This window comes from Pollicipes pollicipes, unplaced genomic scaffold (genome assembly GCF_011947565.3).
Source record: "Pollicipes pollicipes isolate AB1234 unplaced genomic scaffold, Ppol_2.1 Scaffold_5724;HRSCAF=6776_pilon_pilon_pilon, whole genome shotgun sequence".
NCBI classification, from domain to species: domain Eukaryota; kingdom Metazoa; phylum Arthropoda; class Thecostraca; order Pollicipedomorpha; family Pollicipedidae; genus Pollicipes; species Pollicipes pollicipes.
Genome location: NW_023596746.1, coordinates 8,868,080 through 8,892,475, shown reverse-complemented (window position 1 = coordinate 8,892,475; position 24,396 = coordinate 8,868,080). Strand labels below are relative to the sequence as shown.

General features: G+C 50.7%; 12 non-coding genes across 12 annotated transcripts; 10 read left to right on the top strand and 2 right to left on the bottom strand.

The window, feature by feature from the left end:
• Positions 1-4,420: 4,420 nt before the first annotated feature.
• Positions 4,421-4,494, bottom strand: TRNAN-GUU (transfer RNA asparagine (anticodon GUU)). Its single transcript has one exon. It is a non-coding gene; the product is annotated as a tRNA-Asn (tRNA).
• Positions 4,495-5,801: 1,307 nt separating this feature from the next.
• On the bottom strand, positions 5,802-5,875 carry TRNAN-GUU (transfer RNA asparagine (anticodon GUU)). Its single transcript has one exon. It is a non-coding gene; the product is annotated as a tRNA-Asn (tRNA).
• Positions 5,876-8,713: 2,838 nt separating this feature from the next.
• On the top strand, positions 8,714-8,787 carry TRNAN-GUU (transfer RNA asparagine (anticodon GUU)). The gene has a single exon. It is a non-coding gene; the product is annotated as a tRNA-Asn (tRNA).
• Positions 8,788-10,111: 1,324 nt separating this feature from the next.
• On the top strand, positions 10,112-10,185 carry TRNAN-GUU (transfer RNA asparagine (anticodon GUU)). Its single transcript has one exon. It is a non-coding gene; the product is annotated as a tRNA-Asn (tRNA).
• Positions 10,186-11,487: 1,302 nt separating this feature from the next.
• On the top strand, positions 11,488-11,561 carry TRNAN-GUU (transfer RNA asparagine (anticodon GUU)). Its single transcript has one exon. It is a non-coding gene; the product is annotated as a tRNA-Asn (tRNA).
• A 1,606-nt stretch (positions 11,562-13,167) lies between these two features.
• Positions 13,168-13,241, top strand: TRNAN-GUU (transfer RNA asparagine (anticodon GUU)). The gene has a single exon. It is a non-coding gene; the product is annotated as a tRNA-Asn (tRNA).
• Positions 13,242-14,572: 1,331 nt separating this feature from the next.
• On the top strand, positions 14,573-14,646 carry TRNAN-GUU (transfer RNA asparagine (anticodon GUU)). The gene has a single exon. It is a non-coding gene; the product is annotated as a tRNA-Asn (tRNA).
• A 1,280-nt stretch (positions 14,647-15,926) lies between these two features.
• Positions 15,927-16,000, top strand: TRNAN-GUU (transfer RNA asparagine (anticodon GUU)). The gene has a single exon. It is a non-coding gene; the product is annotated as a tRNA-Asn (tRNA).
• A 1,257-nt stretch (positions 16,001-17,257) lies between these two features.
• On the top strand, positions 17,258-17,331 carry TRNAN-GUU (transfer RNA asparagine (anticodon GUU)). Its single transcript has one exon. It is a non-coding gene; the product is annotated as a tRNA-Asn (tRNA).
• Positions 17,332-19,304: 1,973 nt separating this feature from the next.
• TRNAN-GUU (transfer RNA asparagine (anticodon GUU)) lies at positions 19,305-19,378 on the top strand. Its single transcript has one exon. It is a non-coding gene; the product is annotated as a tRNA-Asn (tRNA).
• Positions 19,379-20,688: 1,310 nt separating this feature from the next.
• On the top strand, positions 20,689-20,762 carry TRNAN-GUU (transfer RNA asparagine (anticodon GUU)). The gene has a single exon. It is a non-coding gene; the product is annotated as a tRNA-Asn (tRNA).
• A 2,106-nt stretch (positions 20,763-22,868) lies between these two features.
• TRNAN-GUU (transfer RNA asparagine (anticodon GUU)) lies at positions 22,869-22,942 on the top strand. The gene has a single exon. It is a non-coding gene; the product is annotated as a tRNA-Asn (tRNA).
• The last annotated feature ends 1,454 nt before the right edge of the window (positions 22,943-24,396 follow it).

Sequence of the window (24,396 nt, the reverse complement as noted above, 5' to 3'; positions counted from 1 at the left end):
TCGTATTTTTGACTTTTTTCCAACAAAGTGGCCGTGATGAGATTTATGTTCATTTCCATGTTGACTACAACGGCAATGGATGTTTGTTCCAGCATTGTGCATCGTTTTCACGTGCATTCGGGTTTCGAACGGAAATGGTTTCAGAAACGAAAACATGGAATTTGCGCGCATCAAAAATGGTCCATATTCAAAGGTGTTGATTGAATGTCATTGAAATTCATGAAATTGAATGTCATTGTATGATAGGTCCTTAGACGCCCAATCGCACGGGAAATAGGGTGGTATAACTGTAAGCTTTCTAACTTGCATAGTCTGGAGTTTTTGGAAAAACCTCCAGAACACGGGCAGAATTTTTGCAATAGCTGAAGAAACTGTTCCCATGCACAAAAACACTCTTCGCTCTATACACACAGTAAATGGGCCACGCCCTTTCGTTTGATAAAAAGGACATTTTTAAAGCTTTTTTTAGAAATGTAGTCACGCTCAAATTTTTGTCTCATCACCCGATGATCAGCAATGCACTCAATAATCTGTAATATCGTTTTGCATCGCTAGCAAGTAAAAGCAGCTATCTATTTTCATTGGTTTGGAAGATGTAAGCTTGGAACGTCTTACTTCCCAAAATCAGCCGTGTTAAAATTTTGCTAATGTGTTCTGCTACTCCTGTTTTCAAGCAGAATTGCATTGCCCATGCTATCGTGTGACATAAACTGTGGAACTGTGCCATAAGCTATGGTGGAATGTCATTGTATAATACGTCTTTAGACGCGTAATCGCAAGGCAAATACGATGCTGTAAATCTAAATTTTCTATCTTGCATGGTTTTGTAATCATTGGAGAAGAAACCTTGATTAGCCGCGCTAAAATTTTGTAATTGCAGTGCAAACTCTTTACATGCAAAGAAACTTCTGCTGCCTCCTACACTCACTAAATGGACCACGTTCTTTGATTTTATAACAAAAAGCCACAGTTTCAAACTTTTATTTTTTCGACAAAACTGGTCACGCTCGTGGTTATTTTATCATCACACGCTGATCAAAAATTTAGTTAACAACTTGTGAAATCTATTTTAATCCTTTGCGAGATCCTTCTGTTTTCATTGGCTTGGGAGATATCAGCTCGGAATGTTTTACTTCCCAAAAACCAACCTTTTCAAATCCTGCCAATGTGTTGCGTTACACCTGTTTTCACGCAGAATCACCTTGCCCATGCTATGGTGTTACACAAGCTGTCCAATGCTGATAGGTTTTGAATTAAGTACAACCGACGTGGAATGATGCCGAAAATAACAATGTTGTGTAAAACGCGTAAACCGGGGCATGCATCCGCTTCGTGCGCACGATGAATTTAGTATTTGCCCTCATTTGAGAGGAAAAACATCCGTTTCAGAACGTTGAATTTTTATTACCAATTTGTTTTACGACGAGCTGCGAATTCAGTGAATATGCTTCAGGCAGCAATAGCAGCCAGAGATTACTAAATCTGATATCTTTTTGGCAATGATATGGGGCCTTCAAGGTCGTGGTCAGGGTTAAATGACGGGATCTTCTCATTACATCTATGGTGCTGGCTAATTTCAGATTTTTAAGCACCAAAATCGTTTTCAAGGCACAAGCTAACGTCCGTTAAAAGACGCTGAGTTCTCCAGGTCATCCCTCAGGGTGAAAGCATAGGTCAAATGACGGGAACTCCCTACGGCCAACTTCGGATCATAAGGTTTGGAATCTTCTCCAGCGCATAAGTTAGCTCCATCAAAAAGGCCTCACCTTCAAAGAAAAATGGCCTTTGGGATGTCAAAATGTCCCCTGGCTTCAAAATAAGGGCAACCTTGAGAGACCAGCATTTATTGGTAGTGCTGAAAGGGACTGCAATGCTTAAAAACCTGAAATCGTCTGGTAATGTTTGGGTGGTATTGGGTTCTCAAATAAATAAACCTGAATTTTACCCTGAAAGTTAACATTGAGAGGTGGTGACTTTTCGGCAGACGTTAGTTAAGGGTAGTTTTTCACATTTGCATGAGGTTTCGGATTGAAATAGTCATCCTGAAGCTCATTTGGTGTAGTTCACAGCCTTGCCCTGCATAAGACCTAAATCCCTCTACTTGCTTAGCTATGCGCCCGCAAAGATGTGTAAATTTTTCTAGGTGACTATTTCAGGGTCACCCAGGCAGCCATGGCGCCAGAATAACGTTATTCAAATTATGTCATTCCAATAGCTATGCGGTGAACAAGGCTAAGTAAACAAATCCAGCCATTTATATCTGGCGTTCGTGACCACGATATCCATATATATCGGGCGTCAATTGGCTCGCAATCCTTGCTGTGGAAGTTGCAATGACGTAACCAATCAATGATGCCTTAGGAGCATATTTACTCAACAGAAAATCGTGCTGTCTAGAGCAATCTTCTTTCTAAATGTAAAACAAGAGTTACAAGTATGCCTAATTCATCATATCTTATGCTTGCCTCAGTATCCTCAAACGTGGACCATTGGCTTTAATGGCCTCGAGAACATTGTTGTGCTTACAAATCCGAAACCAGCTGACAACCTTTTGGAATATAGAACTTCCTTGCCTCCGGTGATTGATGATCGGGGAAATATTGAAATCGAAACTCGTTTCTAACTAAATCGCTAACTTTAGGGACTTGACATTGACTGCATGAACCCGGACTGCCAGTCGCTGGCAGGTGTACGATATTTAAACATGTGGGAATTTGGTGATGATCTTTGCCCGGCCTTGAGTCCTCCAGGCTTCATTGCTAACTTCACGCTGAAAGGTGACCTTGAGATGCCAGAACTTCATGGCGGACGTCAGTTTTAGCGCTGAAGAAGATTATGGTGCCTCAAATTTAAAAAAAAAACGATAGCATTAGAATGATATGGAGTTCCCTGTCTTTTTACCTTGAACTGGATATTGAAAATCGCGTGATATTAAACAACGGACATCAGATTTGGTGTCATCATGCCGCGATTGATAATCGGGCAAATATTGAAATCGAAACTCCTTTCCAAATAAATTGCTTACTTTAGGGGCCTGAAATTGACTGCATGAACCCGGACTGCCAGAGTCCTCCAGGCTTCATTGCCAAACTGGCCTCATCAAATGATCAGAGCCATTTATCATGTGTCCATTCTCACCCTCAGTGTGCATACGTTGGTCACTTGGGCTCTTTGGAGCCCTATTGCTGCATGCGTGGATATTTACTGCAGCCGCATAACCTGTCGTAAACATGTCGTGGTACGTTTTGTGTAACGAAACTGTGCAGATCGCGACCCTACCGGTCTGCGAGTCAATCAATCCAAATCGGTTCAAAAGAACACGTGGCTCGTGGCTTTGTATGGCGATGCTGATGAGCATGTGCAGTGTGAGCGTGCAAAAAGGCGGACATGAGCATGCAACTCAGTCCGACGTATGGTAAATGCCGGAAAGAGTCGAGTAAAGCAACTCGCATTTTGTTACACAAAGAGCACGCAACTCACCTAAAGTGCTTACTTATCGCGATCAGCATGTCGCGGGCAGCGACATGTGGGTGGTGGTGCCGAATGACGTCCAAAAAGGTCTGGCGTGGGTGCATGTCTCGTCAGCATATGCAGGAATATGTTGGTGAAGCATGATGGCCGATCTTTATGTTCAACGTCATCCTGGACACGACCTCCACGAAGTGCGACAGTTCCGTGGACGCTGTTGCACGGATGGCAACAGAGGCAGAAGCGTGAGGGAGACGAGCCACTCCGTTGTATCCGTTGAGGAGCCGGCGGGAAGGGGGGGGGATAGGGGCGGCGGTGGCGGCTCAGCAGCAGACACCAGGCTCACTATGTCACCACCAGGGGCGCATCCGGTGTCACGGTCAGCTTGGTCGCGGCTTGCAGATCCGCATGGCCGTGGCGGAGGTATAGCTGGCACGTCACGTGGGAGGCGCGCACTGCAATGCCTGTCAGCTGCTTGTCCTCTCGACGACCGGTCCCTTCACTTAGTCTCTTTATCATTCTGTCTGTGGAGAGTGCAGCTGATACTATTAAGCAACTTTCTCATCGTCTTATCCAAATGAAAATGTAGTCTAAAATGTTCAATCCCATACGACAAACATCACTTTTCCAGTCGCTCAACACATGACTCTTGACTTCGCCAAATCCATCGTCTTCGTATTGCGTTGCACCTCGGTTCCTAAGTTCGGTTTTGCCGATAACCTGCGTTGAACTTATTTAGATGAGCAAGCATATTTATAGGAATGGTCTGCCAGTCGAAAAGAGTTATGAGTGGTCATCATGTCAAGCAAGATACTGTGACGGCGGGCGCGTCAGGGGTTCGACGCCATGTTGATTTTCAGCGATGGCGATCACGATTCCGATTGGCGACGATATTCCCGTTGACCAGCAATGCACCATGTATGTCAGTTCCTCAAAACTGACCAGCATGGGTCGCCCCCGGGTGGGCTCGAACCACCAACCTTTCGGTTAACAGCCGAACGCGCTAACCAATTGCGCCACGGAGGCCCGTCATGCGCCAGATCCGACTCAAAACCGTGTGGTCGCATCACACCTGCTCATTTCTTCATGTCGATCCCACGGCAAGTGATGACGCATCTCCTGATCCTGCCACAGCAGCGGGCAACGAGTCCTTGCTCAAGTGATAGACGGACGAACAATCCTTTTAACACTCTGATTACAGTACCGTCTTCCTGTCCAGAATATCTCAAATCGCAGTCTTGCATGCAGAACCTCGTCTGTGTTTTTTTTATGCCTCACGCCCGGAGGCGCCACTTCATGTACTTTTAGTGGTCCGACTTCCCCCTCCCCTTCGTCCCGCCAGCGTTCTTAAACAGATGACTTGAGCCGTCCCGATGCACAGGGGAGCATTAAGGGGAACATAAAAGGACTAGAAAAAAATAAATGACAGCGTAAAATTTTTAAGTTCTTATTGAGAAGGAAGACCGTGCATGTTACTGGTAACAGGGGCTTCCAATCCTTCACTACAAAGATGTCTGTGCAAATTTCCCAGAGCAGATTCATCAACACGGCCCAAGTCATATCAGTATGTGCGACAGTATCCACGGACGCGGTTGCAGCGGCGGCAACAGAGGCAGAAGCGCCGCCGGGTGGCGTGAGTGAGACGGGCCGCTCCGTTGTATCCGTTGAAGAGCCGGTGGGGAGGGGGCAGCGGCGGCGGCGCAGCTGCAGACCACAGGTTCATTATGTCACCGCCAGGGACATGCCCGGAGTCACGCGGCAGTCAGCTTGGTCGCAGCCTGCAGATCCGCATGGCCGTGGCGGAAGCATGGCTGGCACGTCACGTGGGAGGCACGCACTGCGATGCCTGTCAGCTGCGTGTCCTCTCGACGACCGGTCCCTTTGTTAGTCTTCTTATCGTTCAAAGTGTGTGAGAGTGCTGCTGATACTAATACACTTGGTTCAAATTAAAGAGAAGCTTAAAATGTTGAATTTCATCTAACAAATATCTCTTTTCGAATTGCTTAATGCATGGCTCTTGACTTCACATGTCGATCGTCGCCATATTGCATTGCACTCAACCCCTCCTTAGCCTGGTTGTGCTAATAATCTGCGGCGAAAGGCGGGCATTGGCCCTGTTTACATGAACAAGCATAGTTAAATAAATGGCTTGCCAGTTGAAATGAGTTGGGTGCTCGTCATGCCAATCAAGATACTATGGCGGCGGGCGCGTCAGGGGTTCGACGCGATGTTGATTTTCAGCGATGGCGATCACGATACCGATTGGCGACGACCTTCCCATCGGCCAGCAATGCACCATGCGTGTCAGCTTCTTAAAACTGCACAGCGTGGGCCGCCCCCGGGTGGGCTCGAACCACCAACCTTTCGGGTAACAGCCGAACGCGCTAACCAATTGCGCCACGGAGGCCCGTGATATGCCAGATCCGACTCAAATCCATGTGATCGTATCACACATGGTCATCTCTTCACGTCGATCCCACGGCAAGTGATGATGCATCTCCTGATCCTGCCACAGTAGCGGGCAACGAGTCCTTGCTCAAGTGGTCGCTGGACGCGCGATGCCTTTAACACTCTGACCGCAGTACCGTCTTCCCGTCCAGAATCTCTCAAATCGTGATGTTTCATGCAGGATCTCGTCGGTTGTTTGTATGTTTCGGGCCCGGAGGCGTCACTTGATATACTTCAAGAAGTTCGAGCCCCCTCCCCCTCGTAGTGCTGGCTTGAGCTCTCCTAATGTTCAGAGGAGCGTTAAAGGGAAGGAGAAAAAGGAGTAGAAAAAGAAATGACAGCGTAGTATTTCAAAGTTATTTTAAGAAGGAAGACCATGCATGTTGCAGGTAGGAAAGGCTTGCCATTATTCACTACAAAGATGCCTGTGCGAAGGTCTCGGAACAATTCCATCAACACGGCCCAAATAAAAGCATTATGTGCCCCAGTATCCGTGGACGCGGTTGCAACGGCGGCAGCGGAGGTAGAAGCACCGCCGGTTGGCGTGAGGGAGACGAGTCACTCCGCTGCATTTACGTTTACAAATTGTATGTACATTCACCTGCAATGTTATGAGATCCTATGCCATGAGTACATATGCTGTTCAGTCGTAGGTCGGGTCAGTACATAGAAGGTAGGTATACACTCACTGCCTTTTATAAAGCGATTTATCGTGGCATAATTCAAGCAAAGTTGGCTGGGTAGTGCAGCATCAATTGATGTTCAAAGAAGGTCGCTTTATGGTAATATTTCCACGAACTGATGTTTAAGGAAGGTAACTTAGTGGTGACATTTCGAAACTTTCGCCTCATGCACCCATCATTTGTGAAATATGTCAACAACAATTTAGCCTGTTGGTAGCCCCAAATCAACGTAGGGTGTGGAGGCAAGTGAACATTTCCAAGGCCAGGTCCCTCACGCTGGTGCAAATAACACCCTGCCTGTAACCTTTGCTGGTGTGTAGCGGCTAACTGGCTTGGTATCTACCCACCTAGGTATTCACTCATTTATGCAGAGATGAAGCGAATTTTAGAAAGAACGTCGTCAAATTATTCTTTGCAGCGAATTTCAGGACGTTGGAGCAATAGCAGATCATCTTATGAATACTGCGACAATCGCCCCCAAGCCAAGCTGCCACGTGTACACTTAGTAATCACAACCCTTGATCACAACAAATGCTGAGCAGAGTGGTAGAAATACCAGCTGATCCGTGGCCGCTAATCCAACACAGAAAGCAAAGGTCATGAGCCGTGCAGTCGGGTAAAATTGTACCCTGAAGGGCAGCTGAACGGCACACATGGACGTAGCGCCAGGAGACGGTAGATATGCGCTTTCTGAAGATCAATCTTCAGTCAGGATTTGTAGGTCCATAGTACTAATCCAAGATCTACCATCAATGCCCCGCAATCATCACTCTCACCGCGGCTTGAGGCCCATAGGGACCTACCGTTTCCAGGAGAGTTCCAGCGCGTTCGGTTGTTAACCGAAAGGTTGGTGGTTCGAGCCCACCCGGGGGCGACCCATGCCGGTCAGTTTGAGGAGCTGACATGCATGGTGCATTTCTCTACAGCGGGAATGTCACCGCCAATCGGTATCGTGATCAACGGCGCTGAAAAGCAACATCGCGTCGAATCCCTGATGCGCCCGCCGCCATAGTATCTTGATTGACACGACGAGCACCCATAACTCTTTTCGACTGGCAATCCATTCCTATAACCGAGCTGTTCCATATAAACAAGATCAATGCCAAACTCTCGTCACAGACTGTCTGCACAATCGTACTTACAAGCCAAGAGTCATGTGTTAGACGATTGTAAACATGCTTTTTATTTGGATGGGACACAGCATTTTAGACTGCATTCCGATTTCACTCGTATGATTGGCACATCGCCTGTAGTGGTATCGGCTGAACACCTCACAAACTTTGAACGATAAAAAGCCTAAGCAAAGGGACCGGCCGTCGAGAGTGCGCGCCTCCCACGTGACGTGCCATCCATACCTCCGCCACGGCCATACAGATCTGCAGACCGCGACCAAGCTGACACGTGACCCCGGGCGTGTCCCTGGTGGTGACATAGTAAAGCAGTCGTCTGCAGCTGAGCCGTCGCCGTCGCCCCCTCCCCGCCGGCTCTTCAACGGATGCAACAGAGTAACTCATTTCCCTCACGCCTCCCGGCGGCGCTTCTGCCTCTGTTGCCGCCGCTGCAGCCGCGTCCGTGGATACTGCCGCACTTAATGCTGTGACTTGCGCCGTGTTCATGGATCTGCTCCGGAACATTCGCACAGCAATCTGTTCAGTGAATAATGGCTAGCCCTTGTTACGTGCAACATGCATTCTCCTCAGTGTAAATAACAACTTAAAGATGCTACGTTGTTCCTTTCTGCTCCTTTTTTACTTCACCCTTAATGCTCCTCTGAGCATTAGGATGGCTCAAGTCAGCACTACAAGAGGGGGGGGGGGGGGGAGGACTCGAACCTCTGAAAGTACATAAAGTGACGCCTCCGGGTCTGAGACATGCAAACAACCGACGAGGTCCGGCATGAAACATCACGATTTGGGAGATTCCGGGCAGGAAGACGGTACTGCGGTCAGAGCGCTAAAGGGATTGCGCGTCCGTCCATCACTTCAGCAAGGACTCGTTGCCCGCTGCTGTGGCAGAATCAGGAGATGCGTCATCACTTGCCGTTGGATCGACGTGAAGAGATGAGCAGGTGTGATACAACCAAACGGATTTGAGTCGGATGTGCCATATCACGGGCCTCCGTGGCGCAATTGGTTAGCGCGTTCGGCTGTTAACCGAAAGGTTGGTGGTTCGAGCCCACCCGGGGGCGTCCCATGCCGGTCAGTTTTGAGGTGCTGACATGCATGGTGCATTGCTGGCCAACGGGAATATCGTCGCCAATCGGAATCGTGATCACCAGCTTCGAATACCAACATCGTGTGTAACACCTGACGCGCCTGCCGCCACATTATCTTGCTTGACACTAAGGGAACCCACAACCCTTTTCGACTGGCAGCTTGTTCCTACAACTATGCTTGCCCATCTAAACAAGGTAAATGCCCGACTTTCACTGCAGATGGTCCGCAAAACCGTACTTAACAGCTCAGGCGCAGCGCAATACGAAGACGATGGACATGGCGAGGTCAAGAGCCATGTGTTAGACAAATGAAATAAATGGTATTTGTCGGATGGAATTCAACATTTTAGGCTGCATTTTCATTTGAACTGATTGCAGTAGCATCAGCAGCACTCCCTGCACACTTTGAACGATAAAGGGACTAAGCAAAGGGACCGGTTGTCGAGAGGACACGCAACTGACAGGCATCGCAGTGTAGGCCTCCCACGTGACGTGTCAGCCATGCTTCCGCCACGGCCATGCGCATTTGCAGGCCGCGACCAAGCTGACCGCCGCGTGACACCGGGCGTGTCCCTGGCGGTGACATAGTGAACCTGCCGTCTGCAGCTGAGCCGCCGCCGCCCCCTCCCCGCCGGCTCCTCAACGGATACAACGGAGCGACCCGTCTCCCTCACGCCACCCGATGGCGCTTCTGCCTCTGTTGCCGCTGCTGCAACCGCGTCCATGCAAACTGTCGCACATACTGATATGACTTGGACCGTGTTGATGAGTCTGCTCCGGGAAATTTGCACATACATCTTTGTAGTGAATGATGGGAAGCCCCTGTTACCAGCTACATACACGGTCTTCCTTTTCAATAAGAACTTAAAATCTTACGCTGTCGTTTCTTTTTTCTAGTCCTTTTATTTTCCCCTTAATGCTCCTTTGAGCATTGGGAGGGCTCAAGTCATCTGTATAAGAGGGCGGGGGTGAGGGAGGAGGAAAGGGGTGGGAGGAAGGGGGGGAGGACTACTGAAAGTATATGAAGTGACGCCTTCGGGCGTGAGGCATGAAAAAAAAAAACGCTGACGAGGTCCTGCATGCAACACTGCGATTTGAGAGATTCTGGACAGGAAAACGGTACTGCGGTCAGAGTTTTGAGGGGATTGTGCGTCCGTCCATCACTTGAGCAAGGACTCGTTGCCCGCTGCTGTGGCAGAATCAGGAGATGCGTCATGACTTGCCGTGGGATCGACGTGAAGAGATGAACAGGTGTGATGCAACCACACGGATTTGAGTCGGATCTTGCGCATCACGGGCCTCCGTGACGCAATTGGTTAGCGCGTTCGGCTGTTAACCGAAAGGTTGGTGGTTCGAGCCCACCCGGGGGCGACCCATGCTGGTTAGTTTTGAGGAACTGACATACATAGTGCATTGCTGACCAAAGCAAGTGTCGTCGCCAGTCGGTATCACGATCGCCATCGCTGAAAACCAACATCGCGTCGAATCCCTGACGCGCCCGCCCTCACAGTATCTTGATTGACATGATGACCACCCATAACTCTTTTCGACTTGCAGGATATTCCTACAGCTATTGGTGTCCATCTTAACTTACGTTAAATGCCCGACTTTCAGTGCAGATTATTGCTACAACTATGCTTAATGGCTTAGGTGTAACGCAATACGAAGACGATGGACATGGCGAAGTCAAGAGCCATGTGTTTAACAATCCAATACCTGATATTTGTCGGATAGATTTCAATATTTTAGGTTGCATTTTTTAAACGGAATGTTGTAGTATCAGCAGCACTCTGCAAAAACTTTAAACGATAAAGAGACTAAGCAAAAGGGACCGGTCGTCGAGAGAACACGCAGCTGACAGGCATCGCAGTGCACGCCTCCGTGACGTGCCAGCCATGCTTCCGCCACGGCCATACGGATCTGCAGGTCGCCACCAAGCTGACTGCTGCGTGACTCCGGGGGTGTCCCTGGCGGTGACATAATGAAACTGGCGTCCGCAGCGGTGTCGCTGCCGCCGCCCCCTCCCCGCCGACTCTTCAACGGATTCTTCACGGTGGCACGCCTCCCTCGCGCCGCCCGGCGACACTTCTGCCTGTGCTGCTGCCGCTGCATCTGCGTCCACGTGTTCTGCCGCACTTAATGCTATGACTTGGGCCGTGTTGATGTATGGGGTCCGGAACATTCGCACAGGCATCGTTGTAATGAATGGTGGCAAACCTCTGTTACCTGTATCTTGCAGGGCCATCCTTCTAAATAATGGCTTAAAAATGCTACGCTGTCATTTTTTCAACCCTTTTTCTCATTTTCGCTTAATGCCCCTCTGGTCATTAGGAGGGCTCAAGTCAGCATTCCAACAGAGGGGAATCAGACATCTGAAAGTACGTAAAGCGACGCCTCCGGGCCTGAGGCGTGCGAACAACCGACGAGGTCCTGCATGAAACATCACGGTTTGAGAGATTCTGAACAGGAAGACGGTACTGCGGTCAGAGTGTTAAAGGGATTGTGCGTCCGTCCATCACTTGAGCCCCTCTTTGAGCCCCACTTGAGTCCCATCTTTGCCCGCTGCTGTGACAGAATCAGGAGATGCGTCATGACTTGCCGTGGGATCGACGTGAAGAGATGAACAGGTGTGATGCGACCACACGGTTTTGAGTCGGATCTGGCGCATCACGGGCCTCCGTGGCGCAATTGGTTAGCGCGTTCGGCTGTTAACCGAAAGGTTGGTGGTTCGAGCCCACCCGGGGGCGTCCCATGCTGGTCAGTTTTGAGGAACTGACATGCATGATGCATTGCTGACGAAAGCAAGTATCGTCACCAATCGGTATTGCGATCGCCATCGCTGAAAACCAACATCGCGTCGAATCCCTGACGCGCCCGCCCTCACAGTATCTTGATTGACATGATGACCACCCATAACTCTTTTCGACTTGCAGGATAGTCCTGTAGCTATTGGTGTCCATCTTAACAACTTAAATGCCCGACTTTCAGCGCAGATTATTGGCACAACCGTGCTTAACAGCCTAGGTGTAACGTAATACGAAGACGATGGATGGGCAGCCCCCACCCGGGGGCTGCCCATGTTGGTCAATTTTGAGGAACTGACACACAGGGTGCCTTGCTGGCCAACGGGAATATCAAATATATGGCCGAAAACCAACATCGCATCGAACCCCTGACGCGCCACCTTAATATCTGGATTGAGACGATGAGCATCCATAACTCTCTTCGACTGGCAAGCCATTCCTATAACTGTGTTTGTCCATCGAAACAGAGTCAATGCCTGACTTTCGTGGAATATGGTTGGCACAACTACACTAAAGGGGGTTTGAGCGCAACGCAATATGGCGGTGATTGACATTACGAATTCAGGAGCCATGTGTTAAGCGACTGGAAAAGTGATAATAGTTGGATGAAGTAAATCACTTTAGGTTTCATTTTTGTTTGAACTGATTGTACAGTGTCAGCAGCACTCCCCACAAACTTTGAAGGACAAAGAGACTAAGCAAAGGGACCGGTCGTCGAGAGGGCACGCAGCTAACAGGCATCGCAGTGCACGCCTCCCACATAACGTGCCATCCGTGCTTCCGCCACGGTCATGCGGATCTGCAGGCTGCGACCAAGCTGACTGCCGCGTGACACTGGGCGTGTCCCTGGCGGTGACATAATGAATCTGTCGTCTGCAGCTGAGCCGCTGCCGCCGCCCCCTCCCCGCCGACTCCCCAACGGATACAACGGGCGGCTCGTCTCCCTCACGCCACCCGGCGGCGCTTCTGCCTCTGTTGCCGCCGCTGCAACCGCGTCCGTGGATACTGCCGCACATAATGATATGACTTGGGCCGTGTTGATGAATCTGCTCCGGGAAATTTGCACAGACATCTTTGTAGTCAGTGATGGGAAGCCCCTGTTACCAGTAACATGCACGGTCGTCCTTCTCAATAAGAACTTTAAAAAATTACGCTGTCATCTCTTTTTTCTAGTCTTTTTATTTTCCCCTTAATGCTCCCTGAGCATTGGGAGGGCCCAAGTCATCTGTATAAGAAGGCTGGGGGGGGGGGGGGAAGGGGGTTGGACCACTAAACATACATGAAGTGACGCCTCCGGGCGTGAGGCATAAAAAAACGCCGACGAGGTTCCGCATGCAAACTACGATTTGAGAGATTCTGGACAGGAAGACGGTGCTGTAGTCAGAGTGTGAAAGGAATTGCTCGTCCGTCCATCACTTGAGCAAGGACTCGTTGCCCGCTGCTGTGGCAGGATCAGGAGATGTGTCATCACTTGCCGTTGGATCGACGTGAAGAGATGAACAGGTGTGACACAACCACACGGATTTGAGTCGGATCTGGCGCATCGCGTGCCTCTGTGGCGCAATTGGTTAGCGCGTTCGGCTGTTAACCGAAAGGTTGGTGGTTCGAGCCCACCCGGGGGCGACCCATGCTGGTCAGTTTTGAGGAACTGATATACATAGTGCGTTGCTGACCAAAGCAAGTATCGTCACCGCTCGGTATCGCGATCGCCAGTGCCGAAAACCAACATCGCGTCGAATCCCTGACGCGCCCGCCCTCACAGTATCTTGATTGACATGATGACCACCCATAATTCTTTTCGACTTGCAGAATATTCCTATAGCTATTGGCGTCCATCTTTACAAGTTAAATGCCCGACTTTCAGCGCAGATTATTGGCACAACCGTGCTTAACAGCTTAGGTGCCACGCAATACAAAGAAGATGGACATGGTGAAGTCAAGAACCATGTGTTAGGCAATCCGAAAAGTCATGTTTGTCTAAAGTGTAAAGTGATATTTGTCTAATGAATTTCAATATTTTAGGTTGCATTGTTTTTTAACAGAATGTAAGAGTATCAGCAGCACTCCGCACAAACTTTGAACGATAAAGAGACTAAGCATAGTGACCGGTCGTCGAGAGAACACGCAGCTAACAGGCATCGCAGTGCACGCCTCCCACGTGACGTGCCAGTCGTGCTTCCGCCACGGCCATGTGCATTTGCAGGCCGCGACCAAGCTGACTGCCGCGTGACACTGGGCGTGTCCCTGGCGGTGACATAGTGAACCTGTCGTCTGCAGCTGAGCCGCCGCCGCCCCCTCCCCGCCGGCTCCTCAACGGATACAACAGAGCGACCCGTCTCCCTCACGCCACCCGACGGCGCTTCTGCCTCTGTTGCCGCCGTTGCAACCGCGTCCATGGATACTGCCGCACATAATGATATGACTTGGACCGTGTTGATGGATCTGCTCCGGGGAATTTGCACAGACATCTTTGAAGCGAGTGATGGGAAGCCCCTGTTACCCGTTCCATGCACGGTCTTCCTTCTCAATAAGAACTTAGAAATGTTACGCTGTCATTTCTTTTTTCTAGTCCTTTTATTTTCCCTTAACGCTCCCCTGAGCATTGGGAGGGCTCAAGTCACCTGTATGAGAGGGCGGAGGTGGGGGGAAGGCGGGGGGGGGGGGGGGTCGGACCACCAAAAGTGCATGAAGTGACGCCTCCGGGCGTGAGACATGAAAACACACCGACGAGGTCATGCATCAAACACCGCTATTTGAGGGATTCTGGACAGGAAGACGGTTCTGCGGTAGGGGGTTAAAGGGATTGTGCGTCCGTCCATCACTTGAGCAAAGACTCGTTCCCGCTGCTGTGGCAGGATCAGAAGATACGTCATCACTTGCCGTGGGATCGACGTGAAGAGATGAACAGGTGTGATGCAACCACACGGATTTGAGTCGGATCTGGCGCATCACGGGCCTCCGTGGCACAATTGGTTAGCGCGTTCGGCTGTTAACCGAAAGGTTGGTGGTTCGAGCCCACCCGGGGGCGACCCATGCTGGTCAGTTTTGAGGATCTGACATACATAGTGCATTGCTGACCAAAGCTAGTATCGTCACCAATCGGTATTGCGATCGCCATCGCTGAAAACCAACATCGGGTCGAATCCCTGACGCGCCCGTCATCACAGTATCTTGATTGACATGATGACCACCCATAACTCTTTTCGACTTGCAAGATATTCCTATAGCTATTGGTGTCCATCTTCGCTTAAGTTAAATGCTCGACTTTCAGTGCAGATTATTGCTACAACCGTGCTTAATAGCTTAGGTGTGACGCAATACGAAGACGATGGACATGGTGAAGTCAAGAGGCATGTGCTAAGCAATCCAATAACTGATATTTGTCGGATAGATTTCAATATTTTAGGTTGCAATTTTTAACGGAATGTTATAGTATCAGCAGCACTCTGCAAAAACTTCGAACGATAAAGAGACTAAGCAAATGGGACCGGTCGTCGAGAGAACACGCAGCTGACAGGCATCGCAGTGCACGCCTCCCACGTGACGTGCCAGCCGTGCTTCCGCCACGGCCATACGGATCTGCAGGCCGGGACCAAGCTGACTGCCGCGTGACTCCGGGCGTGTCCCTGGCGGTGACATAATGAAACTGGCGTCTACAGCGGGGCGGCTGCCGCCCCCACCTCCCCGCCGACTCTTCAACGGATTCTTCACAGTGGCACGCTTCCCTCGCGCCACCCGGGGACACTGCTACCTGTGCTGCTGCCGCTGCATCTGCGTCCACGGGTTCTGCCGTACTTAATGCTATGACTTGGGCCGTGTTGATGGATTTGCTCCGGAAGATTCACACAGACAACTTTGCAATGAAGGGTGGCAAACCTCTGTTACCTGTAACATGCATGGCCATCCTTCTAATAACTGCTTAAAAATGCAGCGCTGTCATTTTTCAGCCCTTTTTTCTACTTTCCGCTTAATGCCCCTCTGAGCATTAGGAGCGCTCAAGTCAGCATTACAGCAGGAGGACTCGGACATCTGAAAGTACGTAAAATGACGCCTCCGGGCCTGAGGTATGCGAACAACCGACGAGGTCCTGCATAAAACATCACGGTTTGAGAGATTCTGGACAGGAAGACGGTACTGCGGTCAGAGTGTTAAAGGGATTGTGCGTCCGTCCATCACTTGAGCAAGGACTCGTTGCCCGCTGCTGTGGCAGAATCAGGAGATGCGTCATCACTTGCCGTTGGATCGACGTGAGGAGATGAGCAGGTGTGATACAACTACACGGATTTGAGTCGGATCTGGAAATCACGGGCCTCCGTGGCGCAATTGGTTAGCGCGTTCGGCTGTTAACCGAAAGGTTGGTAGTTCGAGCCCACCTGGGGGCGACCGATGCTGGTCAGTTTTGAGGAACTGACATGCATGGTGCATTGCTGGCCAACGGGAATAGCGTCGCCAATCGGTATCGTGATCAAGTGCGTCGAAAAACCAACATCGCGTGGAACCCCTGACGCACCCGCCCTCACAGTATCTTGATTGACACGACGAGCACCCATAACTCGATTGGCAGGCTGGTCCTATAACTATGCTTGTCCATCTAAACAAGGCAAATGCCCGACTTTCACGACAGATTTTTGGCACAGCCGTGCCAATACAGCTTATTACTACCAATTAACAGCTTAGGCGCAGCGCAATACGAAGACAATGGACATGGCGAAGTCAAGAGTCACGTATGACGCGAATGAAACAATTGGTTCTTGTCGGATGGAATTCAACATTTTAGGCTGCACTTCCATTTGAGCTGATTGTAGTAGTATCAATAGGATACCCAACAAACGTTGAACGATGAAAAGACTAAGCAAAGGGACCGGTCGTTGAGAGGACACGCAGCTGACAAGCATTGCAGCGCACGCCTCCCACGTGACGTGCCAGCCATGCTTCCGTCACGGCCATGCGGATCTGCAGGCCGTGACCAAGCTGACTGCCGCCCCCTCCCCGCCGGCTCCTTAACGAATACAACGGAGCGACCTGACTCCCTCACGCCCCCCGGCGGCGCTTCTGCCTCTGTTGCCTCCCCTGCAACCGCGTCCGTGGATACTGCCGCTCATAATGATATGACTTGGGCCGTGTTGATGAATCTGCTTCGGGAAATTTGCACATACATCTTTGTAGTGAATGATGGGAAGCCCCTGTTACCAGTAACATGCACGGTCGTCCTTCTCAATAAGAACTGAAAAATTTTACGCTGTCATCTCTTTTTTCTAGTCTTTTTATTTTCCCCTTAATGCTCCCTGAGCATTGGGAGGGCCCAAGTCATCTGTATAAGAGGGCTGGGGGGGGGGGGGGGGGAAGGGTGTCGGACCACTAAAAGTACATGAAGTGACGCCTCCGGGCGTGAGGCATAAAAAAACACCGACAAGGTTCTGCGTGCAAATCTGCGATTTGAGAGATTCTGGACAGGAAGACGGTACTGTAGTCAGAGTGTGAAAGGAATTGTGCGTCCGTCCATCACTTGAGCAAGGATTCGTTGCCCGCTGCTGTGGCAGGATCAGGAGATGCGTCATCACTTGCCGTGGGATCGACATGAAGAAATGAGCAGGTGTGATGCGACCACACGGTTTTGAGTCGGATCTGGCGCATGACGGGCCTCCGTGGCGCAATTGGTTAGCGCGTTCGGCTGTTAACCGAAAGGTTGGTGGTTCGAGCCCACCCGGGGGCGACCCATGCTGGGCAGTTTTGAGGAACTGACATACATAGTGCATCGCTGACCAAAGTAAGTATCGTCACCAATCGGTATCGCGATCGTCATCGCTGAAAACCAACATCGCGTTGAACCCCTGACGCCACCGCCCTCACAGTATCTTGATTGACATGATGACCACCCATAACACTTTTCGACTTGCAGGATATTCCTATAGCTGTTGGTGTCCATCTTAGCTTAAGTCAAATGCCCGACTTTCAGCGCAGATTACTGGCACAACCGTGCTTAACAGCTTAGGTGTAACGCAATACGAAGACGATGGTCATGGCGAAGTCAAAAGCCGTGTGTTAAGCAATCCATAAACTGGTATATGTCGGATGAATTTCAATATTTTAAGTTGCATTGTTTTTTAACGGAATATAATAGTATCAGCAGCACTCCTCAACAACTTTGAACGGTAAGAACACTAAGCAGAGGGGTCGGTCGTCGAGAGGACACGCAGCTGACAAGCATGACAGTGTACGCCTCTCACGTGACGTGCCAGCCATGCTTCTGCCAAGGCCATACGGATCTGCAAGCTGCGACCAAGCTGACTGCCACATGACTCCGGGCGTGTCCCTGGCGGTGACATAGTAAACCTGTCGTCTGCAGCTGAGCCGCCGCCGCCGCCCCCTCCCCGTCGGCTTCCCAACGGATACAGCGGAGCGGCACGCCTCCCTCGCGCCGCCCAGCGGCACTTCTGCCTGTGCTGCTGCCGCTGCAACCGCGTCCGCAGTTCTGCCGCACTTAATGATATGACCTGGACCGTGTTTATTGATTTCATCCGGAACATTCCGTGATCGATCACTTCGCCAAAAGCATGCAAACACGTTTCCCGGGTTTTTAGGGCATCTACATTTGCACTGATTTAGGACTGATCAGGACATGGCTTCATCGCATAGGACGTCATGACATTGCAGGTGAATGTACATACAATTTAAATTCGCATGTACATAAGATTTGTGAACGTAAATACCACGGAGCGGCTCGTCTCCATCGCGCCACCAGGCGGCACTTCTGCCTCTGTTGCCGCCGCTGCAGACGCGTACGCGGATACTGCCGCACTTAATGCTATGACTTGGGCAGTGTTGATAAATCAGCTCCGAAACATTCGCACAGGCATCTTTGTGATGAATGGTGGCAAACCTCTGTTACCTGTGGTAGGCATGGTCGTTCTTCTAAATGATAGCTTAAAAATGCTACGCTGTCATTTTTCAACTCTTTTTCTTCTTTCCGCTTGGTGCTCCTCTGAGCATTAGAAGGGCTCAAGTCAGCATTACGAGTATAGGGGGGGGGGGGGGGCTCGAACATCTAAAAGTACATAAAGTGACACCTCCGAGCCTGGGGCATGCAAACAGCCGATCAGGTCCTGCATGAAACATCACGGTTTGGTCCGTGGATACTGCCGCACATAATGATATGACTTGGGCCGTGTTCATAAATCTGCTCTGGGACATTTGCGCGGGGATCTTTGTAGTGAATGAGGGGAAGCCCCTGGTACCAGTGACAGGTATGATCTTCCTTCTCAATAATAACTTAATAATGTTACGCTATTATTTCGTTTTCTAGTCCTTTTTATTCTCCCCTTAATGCTCCCCTGAGCATTGGGAGGGGTCAAGTCATCTATGTAAGAGGGCGGGGGGGGGGGGGGGGGGGCGGCGGTTCGGACCACTAAAAGTACATAAAGTGACGCCTCCGGGCCTAAGACATGAAAAAACACCGACGAGGTCCTGCATGCAACACCGCGATTTGAGAGATTCTGAACAGAAAGACGGTACTGTGGTCAGAGCGTTAAAGAGATAGCGCGTCCAGCCACCATTTGAGCAAGGACTCGTTGCCCGCTGCTGTGGCAGGATCAGGAGATGCGTCATCACTTGCCGTGGGATCGATATGAAGAGGTGAACAGGTGTGATACGATCACACGGATTTGAGTCGGATCTGGCGCATCACCGGCCTCCGTGGCGCAATTGGTTAGCGCGTTCGGCTGTTAACCGAAAGGTTGGTGGTTCGAGCCCACCCGGGGGCGACCCATGCTGGTCAGTTTTAAGGAACTGATATGCGTAGTGCGTTGCTGACCAAAGCAAGCATCGTCACCTCTCGGTATCGCGATCACCAGCGTCGGAAACCAACATCGTATGGAATCCCTGACGCGTCCGCCGCCATAGCATCTTAATTGACAAGACGGGAACCCATAACTCTTCTCGACAGGCAGGCTGTTCCTAGAACTATGCTTGTCCATCTAAAGAAGATAAAGTTCCGACTTTCATGGCAGATAGTCCGCACAACCGTACTTAGCAGCTTTGGCACAGCACAATACGAAGACGATGGACATGGCGAGGTCAAGAGCCATGCGTTAAGCAAGTGGAACAAATGGCATTTGTCGGATGGAATTCAACATTCTGGGCTGCATTTTCAGTTGAACTGATTGTAGTAGTATCAGCATCACTCCCAACAAACGTTGAACGATGAGAGACTGAGCAAAGGGATCGGTCGTCGAGAGAACACGCAGCTGACAGGCATCGCAGTGCGTGCCTCCCATGTGACGTGCCAGCCATGCTTCCGCCACGGCCATGCGAATTTGCAGGCCGCCACCAAGCTGACCGCCGCGTGACTCCGGACGTGTCCCTGGCGGTGACATAATGTACCTGTCGTCTGCAGCTGAGCCGCCGCCGCCGCCCCCTCCCCGCCGACTCCCCAACGGATACAACGGAGTGGCTCGTCTCCCTCACGCCACCCGGCGGCGCTTCTGCCTCTGTTGCCGCCGCTGCAACCGCGTCCGTGGATACTGTCGCACATACTGATATGACTTGGGCCGTGTTGATGAATCTGCTCTGGGAAATTTGCACAGACATCTTTGTAGTGAAGGATTGGAAGCCCCTGTTACCAGTAACATGCACGGTCTTCCTTCTCAATAAGAACTTAAAAATTTTACGCTGTCATTTATTTTTTTCTAGTCCTTTTATGTTCCCCTTAATGCTCCCCTGTGCATCGGGACGGCTCAAGTCATCTGTTTAAGAACGCTGGCGGGACGAAGGGGAGGGGGAAGTCGGACCACTAAAAGTACATGAAGTGGCGCCTCCGGGCGTGAGGCATAAAAAAAACACAGACGAGGTTCTGCATGCAAGACTGCGATTTGAGATATTCTGGACAGGAAGACGGTACTGTAATCAGAGTGTTAAAAGGATTGTTCGTCCGTCTATCACTTGAGCAAGGACTCGTTGCCCGCTGCTGTGGCAGGATCAGGAGATGCGTCATCACTTGCCGTGGGATCGACGTGATGAGATGAACAGGTGTGATGCAACCACACGGATTTGAGTCGGATCTGGCGCATGACGGGCCTCCGTGGCGCAATTGGTTAGCGCGTTCGGCTGTTAACCGAAAGGTTGGTGGTTCGAGCCCACCCGGGGGCGACCCATGCTGGTCACTTTTGAGGAACTGACATACAAAGTGCGTTGCTGATCAAAGCAAGTATCGTCACCGCTCGGTATCGCGATCGCCATCGCTGAAAACCAACATCGCGTCGAATCCCTGACGCGCCCGCCCTCATAGTATCTTGATTGACATGATGACCACCCATAACTCTTTTCGACTTGCAAGACATTCCTATAGCTATTGGTGTCCATCTTAACTTAAGTTAAATGCCCGACTTTCAGTGCAGATTATTGGCATATCCGTGCTTAACAGCTTGAGTGTAACGCAATACGAAGACGATGGACATGGCGAAGTCAAGAGCCATGTGCTAAGCAATCCAAAAACTGATATTTGTCGGGTAGATGTCAACATTTTTGGTTGCATTGTTTTGTAACGGAATATAATAGTGTCAGCGGCACTCCGCACAAACATTGAACGGCAAGAAGACTAACAAAGGGATCGGTCGTCGAGAGGACACGCAGGACACACGTTAACCGAAAGGCTGGTGGTTCGAGCCCACCCGGGGGCGACCCATGCCGGTCAGTTTTGAGGAACTGACATGCATGGTGCATTGCTGGCCAACGGGAATATCGAATATATCGCCGAAAACCAACATCGCGTCGAACCCCTGACGCGCCATCTTAGTATCTGGATTGAGACGATGAGCATCCATAACTCTCTTCCATAAGCCATTCCTATATTTCTGTCCATTGAAACAGAGTCAATGCCTGACTTTCACGGACTGTTGTGGCACAGCTAGACTAAAGAGGGGTTGAGCGCAGCGCAATATGGGAATGATTGACATTACGAAGTCAGGAGCCATGTGTTAAGCGATTGGAAAAGTGATATTCGTTGGATGGAACTAATCACTTCAGGTTTCATTTTCGTTTGAATTGATTGTGCAGTATCAGCAGCACTCCCCACAAACTTCGAAGGATAAAGAGACAAAGCAAAGAGCTCGGCCGTCAAGAGAACACGCAGCTGACAGGCATCGCAGTGCACGCCTCCGTGACGTGCCAGCCATGCTTCCGCCACGGCCATGCGGATCTGCAGGCCGGGACCAAGCTGCCCGCGCGACTCCGGGCGTGTCCCTGGCGGTGACATAGTGAACCTGTCGTCTGCAGCTGAACCGCCGCCGCCGCCCCCTCCCCGCCGACTCCCCAACGGATTCATCGCAGTGGCACGCTTCCCTCGCGCCGCCCGGGGACACTTCTACCTGTGCTGCTGTCGCTACATCTGCGTCCACGGATTCTGCCGCACTTAATGATATGGCCTGGACCGTGTTTAATGATTTCACCCGGAACATTCCATGATCGGCCACTTCTCCAAAAACATGCAAACACACTTCCCCGAGTTTTTAGTGCATCCACATTTGCACTGACTGACTAAGGACTAACCAGGAGATAGCCTCATGCGACAGGACCTTATGACTTTGCAGGTGAAGGTACATACGATTTGAATTCGCATGTACATACAATTTGTGAGCGTAAATACAACGGAGTGGCTCGTCTCCATCGCGCCACCCGACGGCGCTTCTGCCTCTGCTGCCGCCGCTGCAGACGCGTACGTGGATACTGCCGCACTAAATGCCATGACTTGGGCCGTGTTGATGGATCAGCTCCGGACCATTCGCACAGGCATCTTTGTAGTGAATGGTGGCAAACCTCTGTTACCTGTAACGTGCATGACCGTCCTTCTAAATAATGGCTTAAAAATGCTACGCCGTCATTTTTTTCAACTCTTTTCTTCTTTCCACTTGATGCTCCTCTAAGCATTAGGAGGACTCAAGTCAGCATTACGAGGGCGGGGGGGGGGGGGGCTTTCAAACCTCTGAAAGTACATAAAGTGACGCCTCCGGGCCTGAGGCATGCAAACAACCGACCAGGTCCTGCATGAAACATCAGGGTTTGAGAGATTCTGGACTGGGAGACGGTACTGCGGTCAGAGCGTTTGAGGGATTGCGCGTCCAGTCACAAGTTGAGCAAGGACTCGCTGCCCGCTGCTGTGACAGGATCAGGAGATGCATTATCACGTTGAATCGACATAAAGAGATGAACAGGTGTGATACAACCACACTGATTTTAGTCGGATATGGGATATTACAGGCCTCCGTGGCGCAATTGGTTAGCGCGTTCGGCTGTTAACCGAAAGGTTGGTGGTTCGAGCCCACCCGGGGGCGACCCATGCTGGTCAGTTTTGAGGAACTGACATACATGATGCATTGCTGGCCAACGGGAATATCGAATATATCGCCGAAAACCAACATCGCGTCGAACCCCTGACGCGCCACCTTAGTATCTTGACTGACACGATGAGCATCCATAACTCTTTTCGACTGGCAAGCCATTCCTATATTTCTGTCCATTGAAACAGAGTCAATGCCTGACTTTCACGGAATGTTGTTGGCACAGCTAGACTAAAGAGGGGTTGAGCGCAGCGCAATATGGCGGTGATTGACATTACGAAGTCAGGAGCCACGTGTTAAGTGATTGGAGAAGTGATACTCGTTGGATGGAATTAATCACTTTAGGTTTCATTTTCGTTTGAACTCATTGTACAGCATCAGCAGCACTCCCCACAAATTTTGAGGGATGAAGAGACTAAGCAAAGGGATCGGTCGTCGAGAGGACATGCAGCTGACAAGCCTCAAAACGCACGCCTCCCACGTGACGCGTCAGCCATGCTTCCGCCACGGCCATATGGATCTGCAGGCCGCGACCAAGCTGACCGCCTCGTGGCACCAGGTGTGCCCCTGGCGGTGACATAGTGAACCTGTCGTCAGCAGCTGAGCCGCTGCCGCCACCCACTCCCCGCCGGCTCCTCAACGGATGCAACTGAGTGGCTCGTCTCCCCCACGCCACCCGGTGGCGCTTCTGTCTCCTTTGCCGCCGCTGCAACTGCGTCCACGGATGCTGCCGCACTTAATGATATGACTTGGTCCGTGTTGATTGATTCCATCCGAAACATTCTTTTGATCGGCACTTCGCCAAAAACATGCATGCACGCTGCCCCTAGTTTTCAGTGTACCCACATTTGCACTATCTCGGACTCCATAATCTGTATTCTAAAAAGGCTCAATATCCTATCAGTGCTTAAATGTGTGCAAAATAATATTTGCGGAGTACCGCACTCCAGCAACACCGTAATTCCCTCGTCTCATCCTTTACGAAATCCTGGATCGGCCCACGGCAAAAAGATCATTTGAGCGTTTCTTTTGAGCCATACAATCTATATCTTAACAAATACACACTGCCATGGACCACCACAATTATATTTTTAACGAAAAAGCAAGTTCTAAGAGCCCACAATCTGGGCGCACGCAAGTGGGCGACAGAAGTACATGACCCTCTCTGGGTCCCGAACAGCCCACCAAGGACTCCTGTGGACCGTGACCAAGGACCCGATTGAACTATGGGATCCGGGCGGTAGAGCTGGGCCCTCAAATGCCAGTCAGAGGGCCCCTTGGGCTGATCCGGAATCCTTGAAAGAATGAGGCCCGGAATGTCAGTCAGAGACCTCCAATACCGAAAAGTCCGTTCCGTGTCGACCTTGACCCTGGGGCCCATTTGACAGGAGAGGCAAGACCGGAGCCTACGAAGCTCACTCAGAAGACCTGTTGCACTGCTCGGGGAC